Source organism: Meles meles, chromosome 4, assembly GCF_922984935.1.
Source record: "Meles meles chromosome 4, mMelMel3.1 paternal haplotype, whole genome shotgun sequence".
Classification (NCBI taxonomy): domain Eukaryota; kingdom Metazoa; phylum Chordata; class Mammalia; order Carnivora; family Mustelidae; genus Meles; species Meles meles.
The window spans coordinates 151841754-151860770 of NC_060069.1; the positions used below are offsets into that span (position 1 = coordinate 151841754).

The 19017-nt window shown below is 44.1% G+C and overlaps 1 long non-coding RNA gene across 2 annotated transcripts in view; it reads left to right on the plus strand.

Annotated features, from left to right (window-relative positions):
- The window catches only part of LOC123940229, a 48429-nt gene that overhangs the window by 12218 nt on the left and 17194 nt on the right, over nucleotides 1-19017 (plus strand). Inside the window, exons 2-3 of one of the 2 annotated variants that reach the window (XR_006818052.1) lie at nucleotides 13443-13689; nucleotides 17539-18438. This is a non-coding gene — a long non-coding RNA (uncharacterized LOC123940229). Of the gene's footprint in view, nucleotides 1-13442; nucleotides 13690-17538; nucleotides 18439-19017 lie in introns of those variants that run through there. The other variant, XR_006818051.1, reaches the window with a different exon arrangement.

Here is a 19017-nt window from a genome sequence, read left to right on the forward strand (position 1 = left end):
CAGGCTCCTTGCTTCTCCGGGAGCCTGCTTCTCCTTCTGCCTGCTGCTCCCCCTACTTGTGCTCACGTGTGCTCTCTATCTAAATAAATAAGTAAAATCTTAATTAAAAAAAAAAAAAGATTAGAAAGGGGATCCCAACCCCCTCTAAACACAGAGGTCCTTAGGTCCTTTTCGGAGCAGCATATGAGCAACATGGCTGTGTACCTGAATTCAAGAAAAAGTAACACATGAACGATGAGGGAATGAGTAAGTCAGTAAGTCTGCAAGCAGCCAGTGTACACGTTCCACCTAAACAAATACGTGAAAACAAGTCCGCGGACAGCCAAAATAGATATCTCATTGTCCACACATTAAAGTCACACGGGCCACCCACTGGACACTGAGCACTCACTCCTAGAATAATTATCTAACAGTTCTAACCCCTAGAGTTTTGGTTTTTAAGTGCAAGTACATGAAAAGTAGCAAAACAGGGGCATCTGGGTGGCTCAGTGGGTTAAAGCCTCTGCCTTCGGCTCAGGTCATGATCTCAGGGTCCTGGGATCGAGCCCCACATCGGGCTCTCTGCTCAGCAGGGAGCCTGCTTCCCCCTCCCTCTCTGCCTGCCTATCTGCCTACTTGTGATCTCTCTCTCTGTCAAATAAATAAATAAAATCTTTAAAAAAAAAAAAGAAAAAAGAGAAGTAGCAAAACAGGGAAGGTGGCTGCTGGAGACAGGCAAACTGGGCATCAGAAAGTGGCTGCTGACAGGCTGACAGCGAGAGAGGCGGCAGAAACATCTGCAGACAGCTGTGAGAATGCACAAAGCCAGGCTGTCAGGGCCATTGGGTTTAAAGACAACTCGTTCTAGGAACGCACACACCCCTGGGTGGCTTGTGTTTTACAGTAAAGTCACTGAGGGCTGCTGGGATCTCAGATCCCCGTTAACAAAGAAGCTGACATTCTCTTTTTAAGACAGCGAGGCACGTACTAGAACGAAGGGTGATGGCTACGCCTTTCTTCCAGAAAGAAACTATGCCCAGGTCACCCTTGTGACTCTCAAGGCAGAGATTCTAGCTCTCCACCAGATGCCCCAGCGTGGGTCCACGGCTACCTCAGGCTCAACACATCGGAAACTCCTCCCACCTCGTTTTCAATTCAGGTGCCCTCTCGTTATCAGTTACAAAAGTGATCATGAGGGAAATCCACATAGGAAGATTTTCAAGGGAAAGGTCTTCACTACTTTTAAACCCCCTCCCCCACTTTCAGACAACAAGATGGCCAGAGCACAGAGTGGAAGGAGCTGGTGTCAGGAGGCTGGTCATGAGAAAGTGGTTGCCTGTCTCAGGTTCCCATCCCTCTCCAGTCTGGGACGGGAAATGAAGGGATGGAGGAATGCTCCCTCTAACCCAGGGGTTGGCAAAGGTTTGGCCTGATCACTGCCCATTTATGTTTGTAAATAAGGTTTTATTGAGACGCAGCCATGCTGATTAGTTTGTGTGTTGTCTATGGTTGTTTTCAAGCTACAAGGCAGAGTTGAGTAGTTATGACAAAGACAGGTAGTCCACAAAGCCTAAAATATTTACCACTTGGCTGTCTCGAGAAGAAAGTTTTCTGACCTCTATTCTAAGCTCACAACTCATGAGGAAGACTTCAGGTATCATTAGGAGGGTTTTAAAATGTGTTCTCTGTGGTGAGAGAGAGAAAGAGAGGACTGGTGCTTAAGCCATGTCTAAGGCCACCAAGGCAGCCTGTGGGCTGTGGTCTGACTCCTAGGACATCCAGAGGGCTGAATACCTACTTTGATGGCAGGTGCAAGCACAGTGGGATCCAGGATAAGTAGGGGAAGTGACCGACTTTCCTGTTTGAGGATTGACTGGGAGACAGAGAGCAGTGCTCTGACTCATCTTCGGTCTTACTGGATAGGCCACTGCAGACCTGAGTAGGAAGAGCCTGGAACTGACCAGGGATTGCACATGCAGGGATTAAACAGAGAATTACAGGAGACTGCACAGAATTGGTGTGCCCTTTGTGCTCAAAGGATGTGAGGGAGAAAAGGATCCAGAAGAGAATCTTTGAAGAGCCCAGCAAAGCATCCTTGAGAAAGTACCGGCACCAACTGTCTTGCCAGCCCCTCGGGGCTCAGCATGAAGCCGCCAGCCAGGGTAGAGCTGATCTAGACCCTTCCCTCTCCCTCTTCTCCACGCGTGCTTCACCCGGGTGGTCCTGTATCAGCCAGTGGCAAGAAGAGGAGAATGTGAGCAGGAGGTGAGAAAGGGCACTCTACCCCCCTGCAAACTCCCAGCCAAAAAGTCAGGGAAGGAAGTTTTAACGCTGTCAAGTTCAAGGTGCTGAAATTCTAATGGCTAAATCAAAATCATTTATGATTGTTGTGACTCAGTTATTGCCCAGAAATGAGTAGATAAGCTACGGGACCGTAAGGTTTCACCCAGGCTCAGAAAAGACTACCTCCGCAGGCAAGTTCGAAGGGTGAGGGGAAGAACACAGAACTAAGGTTTTCTTTGTGGCATGATTCCTGCTTGTTCAACATACTGGGTACAATAATATGTATCGAGCGCTCACATGTGCCAGTCGCCATGCCAAGCACTTTTCGTGTGTTAGCGTGTTTAATCTTCCCATCAAGTCTCTAGTATTAAGCCAATTTTACCGAGGGGGAGTCAACATAAAGGAAAGATAAGCTATGGTCCACAGCCTCGGAGCTAGTGAGTAGCAGAGAAGAGATTCTAACTCGAGCAGCTCAGAGACAGTCAAGCTCTCAGTCACTGTGTGAGGCTGCCCAAAACAGCACCCCAAGAGCTGGTTCTCTAAAGGTCGGTTGTTTGCCGAGAGGTCTTGAGTTTCCCTGGAACTATTGGGTCTTCTATTTGGGTTCTCCTCTCGGCACCTGCCATGGGCTCTGCTGCAACCCAGTGGGCAGGGGACATTCACGCCTTACTGGATCCCCCGAATCACAAGTGTTAAACAGCAGAGTGTTGCTTGTCCTGCAGCCGGGACCAGCCCCGGGCTTTCTCATTCTCAAAGCTGAGAGTCAGTTGCGTCCCTCTTGGGGTCTGGTGGTGCACGCAAATGGATTATGCAGCTCTAGAATCCTGTAGAAGCACACAAATATTGTGTCTGATTCCTCATGACAGGACATGCAAGGGACAGCAGCCTCCTGCTCATTTTGGAGACAGAGAGCCCTATGTGCCCTGGGTTGTCAGAAACGTTCTCCCATTTCTGCCCCAAATCCACTGCAACATGGTGAGACTTATCTTGCAGACTTTGAGATGAACTTTCTTACCCAGGCCGCCCGCATGTCTGCTCCCTCAGCTCCTGGAATCTCTCAGCTTGAGGTCCTGTGAGATGACCCAGGGCCCATGGACCAAACCCAGGCAGAGCACTGGATAGGGAACAAGACTCAGGTAAGACCGTAGAGGCGTAACTGTTGGCTTTGCCAGGTAAAACAAACAGAAAAACAAACAAACAACTTGCTTTTGGTGTTCTTTGTGTTGGACAGAGAAAACATACCTTTGGCAAACCCACAGATGCCTACCATGTGCCAGGGGCTTTGTATATTTGCTTTTGTCCACTGAAGGCTGGAATAGCAGATGTAACTGGTTAAGTTTATGACGATCCATAGTCATTCCCCAAGACCCATCTGGTTTTCTTCACCAGCCAAACTAGAGAGTTAAATGGGAATATGGCAGCAGTCATCACCTCTGGATCTTTCAGTCTTTTAAAGTTTGAAATTCTACGAGGGATGTACTGTCAGTCGTGATGTGTTGTTTTACGTAAGGAGAGCACCATGGGCTTACATCGGGCCATTCCTACCTTAATGGCCTTTACTTCATGGGGTAGAGAGCTGATGTGGGGATTTGCTGTTCGTTCTGTGTGTCCCTTCTATTTACACTTTCATGAACTGAGGGCATAAACACAGATTTGGGGGCTCCTTAAGCCTATTGAAGATAAACTTAAGTCAAAACTCATTTTACTACCTTTTTCCCTATAAATTTCCTCTCTGACGGGAGGACAACCTTGGCCTTCTGGGCCCGCGGGAATTAGCATTAGTCATAGACCAGTTTCCATTAATCCTCCAAAGATCTAGGTATTTCCTTTTCGGTGGTACACATCTGTCCTGATTAATGACGGTATCTGTTTTGGAGGAAGATCAGGATGAAGATTTACAATACATATTTGTGATCTTTTTGCTGTATTCTTTAGCAAGAGTTTCTGGTATTTCCTTCATTCAAGAGGTTCTGTGTCTGTGAATTTATTCAAGCCCAGGATTTGAGAATCTCTGTTGCAGTACTCAGATCATACCTCTCTTCCTCAGACCTGTGTGAGCTCCTTATGATTTTGGTCCTAGAGATTCTGTGGTCAATTAGCCACGGTGGAAGATCCCTGCAAGGCAGACCATTCTGATTCTATTTAGGCCACTTCTTTGCATCACTTTTTCCTGATTCTCTAAGGGTGGCTTTGGGTGAAGGGGGGCATTAAGCTGGTCAAGCCTGGGTCGCTTGCCCACATCCTAGCTGCAAAAGCACCTGGAGAGTCACAGATCTGTTCTTCAGTTTCAGTTGTGGGAAGTAGAGTCTGCTTTCCACCAGGATTTATAATCTGCAGAAATAAATCCAGATTTTTATCCCAAACATAAGAAGGAGAGTCAGAGCTTGCTCAACCAAAGACAATGACAAACACTTTCCCTAATCTATTTCACCCCCTATTGTTTAACAACAATGAGGCTTAGAAGATTAATCCCAGCTCCAGATGTACCCCATGCTTTATCCAAGCCAAGTTTAATAATGTAACCTTCCTTGATTTGTTCAGAAACTCAGACCTGAGCCAGACAGGGCATTCCTCTGACCTCAAAGCCTGGTTTATATATCGGCTTCAGGCACATTTTGATCTAATTAGATGCAAAACGTTGGGTTCTGGGGGATTTTGAGGGAAAAGTTTCTTGTGTTCCAGAGAGCTAGAAAAGATATTAGTATCTTCTTTATGGGCGCATGCAACCATATTGATACCCACCGGAGTAGGAAGCTGCCATTGGGTGGTAAGCAGAACCAAGATTGTCCAAGAACAGTTGAACTGGATCTGCTGGATGAAACCAGTCCTGAAGCCTGTACTACTCCTGGTCTTGGGGTTTTGAAAGCCAATCCATTTCCTTATTGTTTAAGCCAGTTGAGTTGGGTTTTCTGTTCTCAGTGATTGAAAATACCCGAATTGATCCAGTATAGAATCTTCTATGTTTATGACTCCTAATGGCTTGGTCCGGAATTGCTATTCTTTTATAATAATCACTACTGCCCTGCAAGGTGGGGGTGGCTGGAATCTGGACTAAGAGGGCATTATAACAAATGTGAATATTGATATGAAAGGAAGTGAATATTGACTGAAGGAAGATTGAGAATTATAATTTTTCTAATGAAAGAGATACGCTTTAGTTACCCCAAATTTGAAGAGTATTGACAATTCGGTTCCAAGCAATATAAATAAATGAGGCACCCTTAAGCATTTAGAAAACACTTATGAAAGTAAAATTAGAAACATACTTCTGCCTTGCCATACCCTTTCTCTCCCAATGAGCTACCTTATTATTATGAATCATTGGAAAGAGTCCGGGGAACTGGTTTGTAATATGACCTTAGGCAGGTGAATTTGGTCCTTTGAATCCAGACTTCAAGTCTGCAAAAACAATTGTTAGTATCAAATTAATTTATATAGGTGAAAAGTTGTGATAGAGCCTAGGGCAGTGAAAAGGCAGGTTTTATGGATGTCTTGGATCATGGAGGGCTGATAGGTCCCATCGCTCATCTATGAATTTTAGTTCTCCTGTACGTACTTCATTTCCTATTTTGCTTGCTGACTTGTATATTTGAAAAAGGTAGCAAGTCTGTTGGTATGTGTCTTTATACCCTGGTGCTTCCTAATTGATACCTCTCTATATTTTTGCTAGATAATGGAAGATTGATAATAACTAACATTTTGTGAGGGTAAACAGAAGGTAGGAAGCACTTTTTTTTAGAGATTTTTTATTTATTTGACACACAGAGAGAGATCACAAGTAGGCAGAGAGGCAGGCAGAGAGAGAGGGGGAAGCAGGCTCCCTGCTGAGCAGAGAGCCCGATGCGGGGCTCAATCCCAGGACCCTGGAATCATGATCCCAGCCGAAGGCAGAGGCCTTAACCCACTGGGCCACCCAGGTGCCCCTAGGAAGCACTTTCAAATGCCTAATCGCATTTGAGTGGTGCAGGAGCTCTGCACAGTCCAGAGGGAGGGCAGTGTTCTGATCAAAACTTTCTGAAGAGAAAACTGGTACTCAGAGAAGTGTGCAGACCAGTTTGGCCAGTTACTGGGGAAAGGAGAATTTTAATCCTGTCTTCTGATAACATTTCTATGATGATTAGCTGTGTGACCTTAGGCAAGGGACTCAGCCTCTTCCTGCCTTAGTTTCCTGATCTGGGAAAGACCCACTGCAGGTTTTTATAAATAAAGTTTTATTGGAACGCAACCAGGTCAGTTCATTTGCATATCACCAATGGCAGCTTTCAAGTTACAGTGACAGAGTTGGGTAGCTCAGTGGGACAGTATAGTTCAGAAGGCCTAAAATAGTTATTATCTGACCCTTTACATAAAACATTTGCTGACCCCTGTTTTAGATGTATACTTTTTAGAGACACAAAGTCTTCGAGAGAGGAAATCTCACACTTTCTAATTCAAAAGAAGTAAATATTTCCTTTTTATTCCTTTTGGATTACGAATATAAATGATTCCCACAAAACTTCACCCACCTTTCCTACATCCCAGATAAGGGCAATTATTATTATTATTATCCTTATCATCAGTCTGTTATTATTATATCAAGTACAGATTTTCATTGCCGGGCTCATGCCCGCCAAGAAGCTTGTGGAGTCAGCTCTTCTATATTTGGGGAGGCCCATTTCCCTCCTTAAACATATCTTATGATCAGAGACTCTCCCTTGAGATCAAAGGAGTGATTCATCTCTCCCTGAGATCAGATCAAAGCCTGAGTGGGGGCCCAGGTCTCCCCACCCCTCATCTCACTCCTACTTCCTGCAGCAGAACAGTTCCCAAGTTTGATCCCAGGCTACACCAGTCGACTTTCTGCTCTCTCGTGATGGTAGCCACCCCCTTCATCTTGGGTGTTGGTCTTCTAAGTCTGTGCTTAGAAGAGCTTCAAGAAGAATTGGGATGGATCAGGTCAAATCCCTTCGGGTTTTTCCCCTGGGAAAATAGTTTGGGGGCACGTGACACGTGTCTCTTGCATAAACAGACCCACTCCAAGTGCCTGGCATGTGGCTTTATCATTGTGTATTTTTAATGTTCCAGTGTTTCATGGTTTAAAATGATCTATCCCATCAGATGGTGATCTGCGGGGAAAATCGTCTCACCCTGGTCCTTTGAGTCAAATTGCTTTTCACAGATCATTTTCGGCAATTTGTCTTTAAAGCTTCTTAAAATTATCTTGGTACTGTACAGAACCTGTCACTCTTGAGAATCTGTCTCCCCTAGACATAATTCCTGTCATTCTGTAATGCAATGACATCGCTTCGTAAATCTTTAATGTATGTTACTATCCAGATTGACAGATTTTGTACTTCTTATCTGTGACATTTTCATTGACTTCTTTTGCAAAGTGACATTATTGCCATCCCAGCCTGGGTAAGATTTAATACCTGATCTTTCTTCCAACCATCTATCAGAATCATTCATAACTCCCCCCTTTTTCTCTTCCCCCCATGCAAAGTTTAAATTCAAAGATTTTTCTTTTTAACCTATTTCCATGGGTATTTTTTTCTAATCACTACTTTAGTAAAGAAATAGTAATACTTAAAGGACAGTAGCTGTCCCAGTCCCTGTCTGCATTCTGATTTATTGAGATAGTTTATGGGCTTTTATACCAAACTTTTAGGGAAGTGTCAAGATATACTGCTAATGATAAAGGCCATTGTTTTGTTTTATTATTTTACTAATAAATATTATTTATAATGTCCCTATTAGAAGCATTATAAATTGTTTCCAAGGTGCCTCTATCTAAAGTTTAAGATTTATGGAACTTTAAAACTTTAAAGCCCATTTGTAAAAAGGACTATAGTGTATTTTTCTTCTTTCTTCTTCTTTTTTTTTTTAAGATTTTATTTATTTATTTGACAGAGAGAGAGAGCACAAGCAGGGGGAGTGGCAAGCAGAGAGAGAGAGAGAGGGAGAAACAGGCTCCCTGCTGAGCAGAGCGCCTAACTTGGGGTTTGATCCCAGGACTCTGGGATCATGACCTGAGCCGAAGGCAGCCACTTAAGGGACTGAGCCACGTCACCAAGATGCTCCTATAACGTATTTTTCATATCTTGAGGGCACTGATCTTCAATTTTTCACAACAAATTGTTAAACTTGAAATACTAATTTATTTCCTAATCTAATCAAAAGGGGAAGGACTAAAGAAGCTACTGTTCTGGGTGAGTTTTATAGGTTTTACTGGAGCACGTGTGATGGCATCATCAGGGAGGGCTTCTTGGAAGAGGTGAACCAGGTCCTAAAGGAAGCGGAGGATGTTGCTGGGTTGGGACAGGTATCCTAGGACAAAGGAACAGGTTGTGCAAAGTAAAGTAACTCTGGGTTATCTCCAGCAGGTCCACATAAACACAGACCATCTAATTCTGCAGTCCTATGTGCTTCAGGAAAAGCTGGACCAAACCAAAGTGCTAACACACTTTCTCTGGGGGATGTAGAAAGGTCTAGAACAGGTTGAAGGGCCAAGAAAGAGAACAAGGACCTCTGACATAAAAAAGCAAGTATAGTGGCAGATAAAAGACGTTTAGAGCAACGAATTATAATTATGTAGGTAATTCTTTAGAATAACACTTCTTTATGGTCCCTATCTTGATTCTTAACTTGGAAATCATATTTTTTTTCCCTGATTCTCTTACAGTTCTATCGAGAAGGACTCTTAGTGTATAGGTCTACAGACTGCAGAAAACAGACCAAGGAGAACATTTCTTCCTTTCTTTTTTGAGTTAAGTCTAATTTTAGGAAGCAGCGAAACAGATACTTAATAAAAACGGATGTTTCGATTGTGTGTGTGTGTGCGTGCGCGCGCGTGTGTGTGTGTGTGTCTGTGAGAAACTTTTTTTCTCCTGGTCTCATGCAATGTCGAAAAAATCAAGTGAGCAAATTGAGGCTTTTTTCTTTCAGTGATGTTGTTTTTATATCTAAAACTCACCTGTGAAAAGTTGGTTTCTCCTCTCACTCCCACAACCAGGATACTGGCTTAAAGACACTATAATGTAGTGATTGTAAGCAAAGGCTCTGAAGCCGGGCTGCCTGGGTTCAAATCCTGACACTACCACTTTTTAAACCTATAGATTGAGGGACATTTGTCGTCTGTAAAATAAGGGTAATAGTAACAGTGCTAACCTCATGAGAGGTTGATTTTTTTTAAAGATTTATTTATTTGATATATATAGAGGGAGAGCACAGGCACTCACGTGCACAAGCGGGGAAGGGGCAGAGGGAGAGGGACAAGCAGACACACCACTGAGCAAGGAACCCCACACGGGGCTCGAACCCAGGACCCTGGGATGATGACCTGAGCCAAAGGCAGATGCTTAACCCACTGAGCCACCCAGGAGACTCCTTGGAGGAGTTTTATGAGGATCTACAAGTGGACATAGAGGTTCAGAAGAATACCTGGAACATCATGGGCACAAACCTGAGTGTTCACCGGCCCTGTTTATCAGGTGGCATCCAGGGACATATGCCCTGGCCCCGAGAAGTGTGTCTTCAATGCTCTCTCTTTTGCTTCTGTCTTCCTCACTGTGCAGTGTCCCCCTCCCCCATCCTCACCCCAGTCAGCCCCGGGGCTCTGACTTAGCTTGCTCAGAGGGCTAGTGACCTGGTCAGGGTCAGTCACTGGTAGCAATGAAAGATACAGTTGGCCCTACAACAACTTGGGGTTTAGAGGTGCTGACCCCCACACAAATCCATGCATAGCTTTTGACTCCCTCCAAACTTAACCACTCATGGCCCATTGTTGTCCAGAAGCCTGACTGATGACATAAACAGGGGAGTAACATGTAGTTTGTATGTTACATGAATTACATACTGCATCCTTACAATAAAGCAAGCTGGAGGAAATCCTAAGAAAGAGAAAATACACTTAAAGTACTGTACTATATTTATAAAAAAAAAAATCTGTGTATAAGTGGACCCGTGCAGTTCGAATCCATGTCGTTCAAGGGTCAACTGTATTTTTTTACAGTCTGATTCCTTATTTCTAATTGAATTTGATTAAGAATAAGAAAACCTGAGTCTGATCCCCATCATGGCTTTCTAGCTGTGCGTCTTTAGGAAAATCTGAAAATTCTATGACCCCCGCGTTTCTCATTCTCAGAGTTGGGATGACAATACTTGACCTGATCTCACCTGGTCATTGTGAAGGCCACAGAAGATAGGGCTCACGGAACTCTTTTGTAAACTGTAAGGGGCAAACGAGACTGCTTCTGTTAATCCAAAGAAAAGAAAAAAGATTAATAGTATTAGCTTTTCCTGCCCTTCATGTAACAACTAGTAACTGCGGTACAGTGTTGAATGGGAGTCTCATCTTATCTCTGACTTTCATGTTGAATTTCAGCAAATGCCTTTAAAGCATCTGTTAATACAATCATTCTGTCTTCCTACTTTCTTAACACTGAAACATCTATTCCTAGAATGACGATTTTGTGTTATCCCTTTAATACACTTCTGGATATGGAATTTTGTATCTTTGTTTTTAAGTAAATGTACACGTATGTGTTTGGATAGAGAAATAGAAAGAGACAAAAGCATGTATCAGGGAATCCATATTATACTGAAACTATAAAGTGAGTTAGGCTTTCTGTTTTTTCCTAGGCTCTGAGACAGTTTATATAGAATTAGCTCCTCACTAAAGATCTGGTAGAATCTGCCTTCTGAAAAGCCCTCTGGACTTGATGCTTATTTATTTATTTATATTTAAGTAGGCTCCACACCCAGCATGGAGCCCAACATGGGGCTTGAAATCCCAACCCTGAGATCAAGACCTGAGCTTAACTGACTGAGCCACCCAGGCCCCCCTTTTATGGTTAGGATTCTATTCAAGTTTCCTACTTTGCCTTGAATGAATCTCTAAAGATTCATTAAATATTCTCCTAGGGAATTAGTCACTTCATCTAGTGATTTCCAAAATGCTTGCCATAAAGGTTTTTTACAATTTTTATAATCTTGTAATTTACATTCTTACAATTTTTGACTTAAGATTTTTGTCCTTTGACAGGCATGACAAAGATTTGTCTTTCACCAGTCCAGTCAAAGAACGAGTTTAACTCATCAATTCTATTGCCTTTTTGTGTTCTATTTTTATTAATTTCTACTTTTATCTTCCTTGATTTCTCCCTTCAACTTTCTTTAGATTTATTTTCTCTCTCCCCTCCCCATCTCTGCCCTCAGCGTCTTGAGTTGAAAGCTTGGTTGATTCATATATTTTTCACCCTTCTGGTTTTCCACCCTAGGCCTTTAAGGCTATCTACTTTTCTTCTGAATGCTGACTCAGCATAGCCCATGGGCTTTCATATGTATGCAGTGCTCCTAATGTGGCTCTAAACAGCTTGTCATTTCTGGTTTTAGTTTCTTTCAAGCCTGTGACTCAAGAGTCATGTAAAATACCCAAGAGAATAGATTTTTGTTGGTTACCCTCTTGTTCTTATTTTCCAGTGTTATTCCATTGTAGCTCATGAGTATACACTGTCAGAGCTTTCCTTCTGAGATGTGTCGTGAGTGCCTTTGTGACCTAATACACCAGGAGAATGTCTCATGAGAGTTTGGAAACAGTGCATAATCTGTGTTGGATGCAAAGTTATTTCTCTCCATATATCTATTAGGTCATAATTGTTCATCTGATTAGCCAGGACTTCTGGAGCCTTATTCCTTTCTATGATATTTGATCAGCCAATTTCTGAGAGGCTCGTTTAAAGTCACCACTTATGACTTATTTCGCTTGGCATTATACTTTCTAGCTCCACCCATGTTGTTGCAAATGGCAAAATTTCATTCTTTTTTATGGCTGAATAATATTTTACATATATATGTATATATATATATCTCACCTCTTATATAATCAACATTTATATATATATCCACATTATATATAACGTTATTATTACATATAGTATAGATACAATATAACATTATTATATGTAATCAACATTATATATATATTTTACCTCTTCTTTATATCTCTATGTGAACAGCATGTTATTATATCTATCTCTCTATCTATCTCACCTCTCCCATATCCATTCATCGATGGATGGACGCTTGGGCTGCTTCCCTAGTTTGGCTATGGTAAATAATGTTTCTACAAACATAGAGGTTCGTTTATCCTTTTGTTTTTTGTTTTTGTTTTTGTTTTTAAAGATTTTATTTATTTATTTGACAGAGATCACAAGTAGACAGAGAGGCAGGCAGAGAGAGAGGAGGAAGCAGGCTCCCCACCAAGCAGAGAGCCCGATGTGGGGCTCGATCCCAGGACCCTGAGATTATGACCCGAGCCGGAGGCAGAGACTTTAACCCACTGAGCCACCTGGGTGCCCCGTGAGGTTCATATATCCTTTTGAATTAATGTTTTCATATTCTTTGGGTAAATACCCAGTAGTGTGATTACTGGATCGTAGGGTAGTTCAATTTTTAACTTTTTGAAGCATCTCCATGCTGTTTTCTTAAGATTTTTAAAATTTTATTTGTTTTTTTTGTTGTTGTTGTTTCAAGTTTTTATTTAAATTCCAATTAGTTGAAGTGTAGTGTAATAGTAGTTTCACTCCATACTGTTTTCCACTGTGGCTATGAAATAAGTCTGTTGGAGAAAGACAAATACCATATGACTTCACTCACATGTGGAGTTTGAGAAACAAAACAGATGAGCAAAGGAAAAATAAAGAGAGATGCAAGCCAAGAAACACACTCTTCACTCTAGAGAACAAACTGGTGGTCACCAGAGGGTCGGTGGGTGGGGGATGGGTGAAACAGGTGTCGGGGATCAAGGAGTGCACTTGTCCTGATGAGCACTGGGTGATGTATGGAATTGCTGAATCACTCTATTGTACACCTGGAACTAATATAGCACTGTATGTTAACTATACTGGAATTAAAATAAAAACTTAATTAAAAAAATTGTCACCATTGTGAGAACTCATCGGTGTCACCTTGCATTTCTATCAGGGTTTGCTTTATGCATTTTGAGGCAAAGACTTTAGGTACATAAAGGTTTGTGACATATTTGGTAGGTTGTACTTGTGTAATTATGATATATTCCTTTTAGCCCTTTTCCTCTCGAATTTTACTTGGTGTGGATGAATATTGTTAATACGCATTTGGAATACTTTTCTCCATCTCTTTCCATGTCTTTGTATCTGACTTCCCTGTGCTGTTTTCATTAGGTGTTATGATTACTGGTATGGTCAGCCTCCTTTCTGGCTGCAGCAGAAGTGGGTAGTCGACCACCAAAAAATCATGCTCCCCGCTCCATGGTGTGGACAGTGACTGCCCAGTCAAGGACGACGTCCAGGTACAGTCACGTGATTAGTGCTCAGCAGTGGAATGTGAGCAGCAGTGATGGGAATCACCCAGGACTATCATTTTCTCTGCTTCGATTGGATGCTCACTTAGCGGGAGATGATTTTGCAGGTAAGTGGAGGTAACAGAGGGGAGGAAGGTGCTTCTTTTTGTTGATTAATTCTGAGCCCTCCAAGAGCCAGGGGAGACCAGAGGTATCTAAGTTATTGCTATAGTCTGAATGGTTGTGTCCCCTAAAATTCATATGTTGAAGTCGTAATCCTCAAGATGGTGGTATTAGAAGATGGGGTTTGGGGGGTGATTAGATCATAGAAATTACTGCCCTTATAAAAGAGGCCCCAGAGAGCTGCCTTGCCCCTTCTGCCACATGAGGACCCAGCAAGAAGATGGCTGCCTGTGACCCAGGAAACGGGTTCTCACCGGATACTGAATCCGCCAGCACCTTGATCTTGGACCTCCCAGCCTCTCCAAGTATAAGAAATAAATTTCTACTGTTTATGAGACACTCAGAAAATTGTATTTTGCTATAGCAGCTTAAACAGACTAAGGGAGCCATGTTGGTGATGCAAATGACCTGCTTTTGTCATATGACATTTGTCATAGATAACCTAAGTTTGTCATCTATGACTTAAGTTATAACTTCAGTTCCCGGAGGCCCAGAGCTATCCCTACCTAGTTTACCGCAGTCTCCCTAAAGCTCAGCTTTGGTAAAAACTTCATTAATATGTATTGTAGGAAGGAGTGAAGTTCTGGCCATCTTCTCCTGAGCATTTGCTTTCTGGTGACCCCCTCAATGGATTCTTTTGACAAGTCAATCTCTGCTTCATTTAAGCAGACATCTTTCTCAACAAGAAACCAGGCCAATGAATGTGGGAGGGCCACCACAGGAAAAGAGTCTCCCTTCTGTGTCTTCCAGTCCTGTGTTGGGCAACGGGTATCTGGGAAGTCTGCAAAATGAGATCCTTCCTTCCTTCCTTCTGCTGTACCTTGTCAGAGGAATTCAGCAGTCTAAGATCCAAGGCTCTTTTGCTTGATTTGGGGAAGTCATTTAATTGTGCCAAGCCTCAGTCCCCTCGTTTGTAGAATGGGGATATGATGATACGGACTTCCAGCTGCTGTCAGGGTCATTGCAAAGAGCAAATGAGAGAACGACGCGGATGTCAGCGTTTTGCAAACTACCAAACTCTACGACGATCAGTGATCTTATGGAAACTTGGAGAGGCTTGCATCAGACTTCAGACTTGCTCAGTTTGAGGACATGACTTCTCACAGGCAACCTCTCCATTATTCAGAGTAGAATTAATGCTCTCGGTCCCATGAGAGGCTATTTTCTTCCTGTATTTCCTTCTATTTTCGACATTCAACTTTCTCCTCGGCATTGTTCGTAGGTGGGCAAATCTTAACCGGGTTTCGGTTCCTCAAATCAGTTACTTAATTTGCACTAGGGGGAAGGGTGGCACAATCAGATTTTATTACCACCCAGCCTTTCATAAATCTTTGCCTGAGAAGCCTCGCTTGGTTGTCACGAGCCCGGGATGGAGCTGAGCCCCCACTTGGCAGCCTTGTGACCTTGGTGAGTTTCTCACCTCCCTGCTTCTCAAGCTACCCGTCTATAGTCTACAAAGCTATGGGTAAGGCTCTTTCCCTAAGGGCCAAAAGCCTTGCTGGAAGGCTTCAGAGTGGCAAAGAGTCCCGAGCAGAAGTAAACACCTGCTGTAAATGTCTGTACCCCAGCAACGGAGGGCCCACGGCGAAATCTTTATTTAGGTGTGTTTGGATAATTTTCCTTTCTCTTTTTGCTTGAGTGCTTCCTACTCCAAATATTTGTTTATTACAGCTATCCCCCCCTTTTTGCTCTACTGATGCGGGTGAGATGCAAATGTGCCTTTTGTGACTTCCTTGCTGTGGCCCGCCTGGGCCCCAGATTGACAGATACGAGGCAGAACGGTTGTCTGAGCTGGAGCGGGCAGGGTTTGGGGGCAGGAAGTGTGAGTCAACACACGAGGAAACCAGGGCAAACAGCAGGAATGGAAAGCAGGGGTAGAGAACTGAAGCGAGCAGGAGTTTTCTTCGGAGATCTCTGGCTCTGGGACTCCAGGGTGAGGAGAGCTGGCCTGAGTATGGTCATGCTAGCAGTACATTCAAAAAAGGGGGGGGGGGCATCTGGGTGGCTCAATCAGTTAAGCAGCTACCTTCGGCTCAGGTCATGATCCCAGGGTCCTAGGATCAAGTCCCACGTTGGGCTCCTTGCTCAGCAGGGAGCCTGCTTCTCCCTCTGTTTGCCACTCTCCCTCCTTGTGCTCTCTCCCCCTCTCTCTGACAAATAAATAAAATAAAATCTAAAAAAAAAAAAAATCAGTGTTATTCTACTGCTTAAAGCTGTTCAATGGATTACCATCTCACTTAAAAACCAAAGAATCTGAAAATCCCTATCCTTTAGCTGACAAAGGCTCTGTGGCCTAAGCTTTGCTATTTTCTTCGTATTTTCTACCACTTTTCCTGCTCCCTATGGGCCACAACACTAGTTTCTTAGCATCCATTAGCATGGTCCTGCCTCAGGACCTTTGCACCTGGAAAGTGCACCAGGACCTGGAACATCCTCCTCCTTTATCCAAGCAGCGATGTCACCTTCTCAGAGGCCTTCCCCGACCACCCACACTGAAGGAGCCAGCCTCACTCCAAGCTTTCTTTATGCCCCTTGTTCAGATGTATTTTTCTTGGTAGCCCTTACCACCATGTGACCTTATCTCACAAAAGAGGCTGCTTGATGTCCAGCCCCTCCACTGAGCATCGCAAGGACTCGGGGCATTGCAAAGTTCTCCATAGTGTCCGCAGCACGTAGTTCAGCACCTGATGTAATTGTGGAAGGAATGAGTGCATGAGGGAATGAGTAAATGAGCGGAGAGATGGAGGGGTGAGGGCTTAGTGGAGTTGTAAGCTTTGGGACCTGCTTCTGGTTCTTCAGACTTTCCTTCTGTCATCTTGATCTTTGGCTTCCTGTTTCCACATGTCTAAGTTCTACTCTCCTTCTCTTCTTCCTCCTCCTCCTCCTCCTCCCCCTCCTCCTCTTCCTCCTTCTCATCATCCTCCCCTTCCTCCCCCTCCCCCTCCTCCTCCTCCTTTTTTTGCTTAGTCACAGTTTCAGTGAGAAATGTCGCTGCCCTATTCCTGGTTCCATGGCTCCTGGCTGGTCAGGCAGAGGCCTTGAGGAAGAAATAGAGCAGAGAGTCGGAGGCCAGGACCCAGGGCCGGAGTTCCTTCCAGCAGAGAAGATGCTGTAGCTAAAGGCCGGCCACACCCCTGCAGAAGAGCACCCATCACGTGCCGGTGTTACCGGGGCCTCGCTGGTGTGGTCCTGTGTATCGGGGCAGGACATCAACGGATGGACTCTTCCACAAGCCCGCTGCCCCGGGACTGGGTCGAGGCTTCGCACACAGTGGGCCAGGCACCGAGGACCGGTGGAAAGGATTCGGCGCCAGAGCTGAGAGGCCTCGGGCTGGATCCTGACCCTCGCTTTTTCCTACAGAGCTTACAAAAGTGTGACCCCCGTGGATCAGCTGCCATAGGCTCTTCAGATAAAACAGTCTAAGCAACCAGTGACTCTGATTTGTTTCCATTTGTTTCTCAAACACCTGGAAATCCATAATCACCTGTCAGGAAATTTAAAATTTAAAATTTAAAATTTAAAATTTTAAATTTAAAATTTAAAAGTTGCACGGAGCACTAGGTGTGGTGCATCAACAATGAATCTTGGAACACTGAAAAAATAAAATAAAAATAAAAAGTTGCATTTTTCACAGGGGAAAAAGTATTTTTTTCCACTCGACATTATATTTCTGAGAGCTGGCCACCTCCCTCCCCAAGCTAATTAATAATGTCTTTCTGTGGCTGTAGGGAATGCTTTCCTAGGGATATAACATGTTTTATTGATTATTCCTCTACTGATGTTTTGCTGTTTAGATTGGCTTTTGGATAGACCAACCCCTGCTGCAGCGGACCTCACGGTCCAGCCGTCCTCGAGCTTATGCGAGAGAGAGTCCTGTAATCACATCCCTTGGGATTCGTGTTTGCTCTACAGTTCACAAATGAGAGGCTCGCTGCTGCTCCAAACAACCCAATGAGGCTGTGCGAGAACAGCTACTTGCACCAGTTATCTGTGTTTGGGCTCTGAGTGATGAAGATGAAGCCGTGGCCTTTGTGCAGGGCAGGTGGTGCCGTGGGGAGTGGAAGCAGGGGAAGACGGCCAGGCTTGAATGGAGACGTGGGACCTCTCAGGAAACCGGCTTGCCTCCCCCAGGCTCTCCTGTTTAGTTCTGCGGAAGGCAAAGGAAACCCATGGTTTGGGAAAAGTCCTGTTGAAACAAAACCAACCAGTGTATTTTTATTTATTTTTTAAAAGATCTTATTTATTTATTTGACAGAGAGAGAGAGCGCACACAAGCAGGGGGAGCTAGAGAGAGAGAGGGAGTCGGGGCTTGACCCCGGGATCATGACCTGAGCTGAAGGCAGATGCTTAGCAGACAGAGCCCCCAGGCAGCCCATAACCGAGCAGTTTAAAATTTAGTTGAGGTTCGGGATATAGCTGGGAAGCACCATTAATCGTGTTCAACCTGCTTCCATCCTAATGTGTGCATAACCTGTTCTTACTTAACAACACTATTCAACATTTGTATCTGGTTTTATAGGTGCCAAGACATTAATTAATTATGCCACATAGTAATTCTGTTGTCCAGATAGCGATTCCTGATTTATACCTGAGGAGGGTGAGGTTTGAAGATGCAAAGGACCTTGCCTGGGGCCAGAGTCTTTTAGCAGAGCTGGGGACATATGTTAGAATTCCAGTTTTAACTATGTATTTGATTTTTTAAAATTTATTTGACAGAGAGAGAGAGATCACAAGTAGGCAGAGAGGTAGGCAGAGAGAGAGGGGGAAGCAGGCTCCCTGCTGAGCAGAGAGCCTGATTTGGGGCTCCATCCCAGGACCCTGGAATCATGACCTGAGCCGAAGGCAAAGGCTTTAACCCACTGAGCCACCCAGGCGCCCCTGTATTTGATTTTCTGTAAACCATGCAGACTTCTAGGTCCGTTCTAAGGTTCATGAACATATTGGTGGACACCAACTCATACATAAGAGAGACTGTAGGGGTTCTGCCCTGAAAGAAACCTGTTCCTTGCTAGGTCCACAGGTCTTTACAGGGATGTGCCTATTGATGTCCTCTGGGCCTTTTTTTTTTTTTTTTTTTAAAGTAAGCTCCATGCCCAGCGTGGAGCCCAACATAGGGCTTGAACTCATGACCCTGAGATCAAGGCTTGGGCTGAGATCAAGAGTCAGACACAACCAACTGAGCCACCCAGGTGCCCCGATGTCCTCTGCTCTCCTACCCATCTTAGTTGGCGTGGGGTTTCTCTGTCACTGGCAAACAGATCTTCCTTAACATA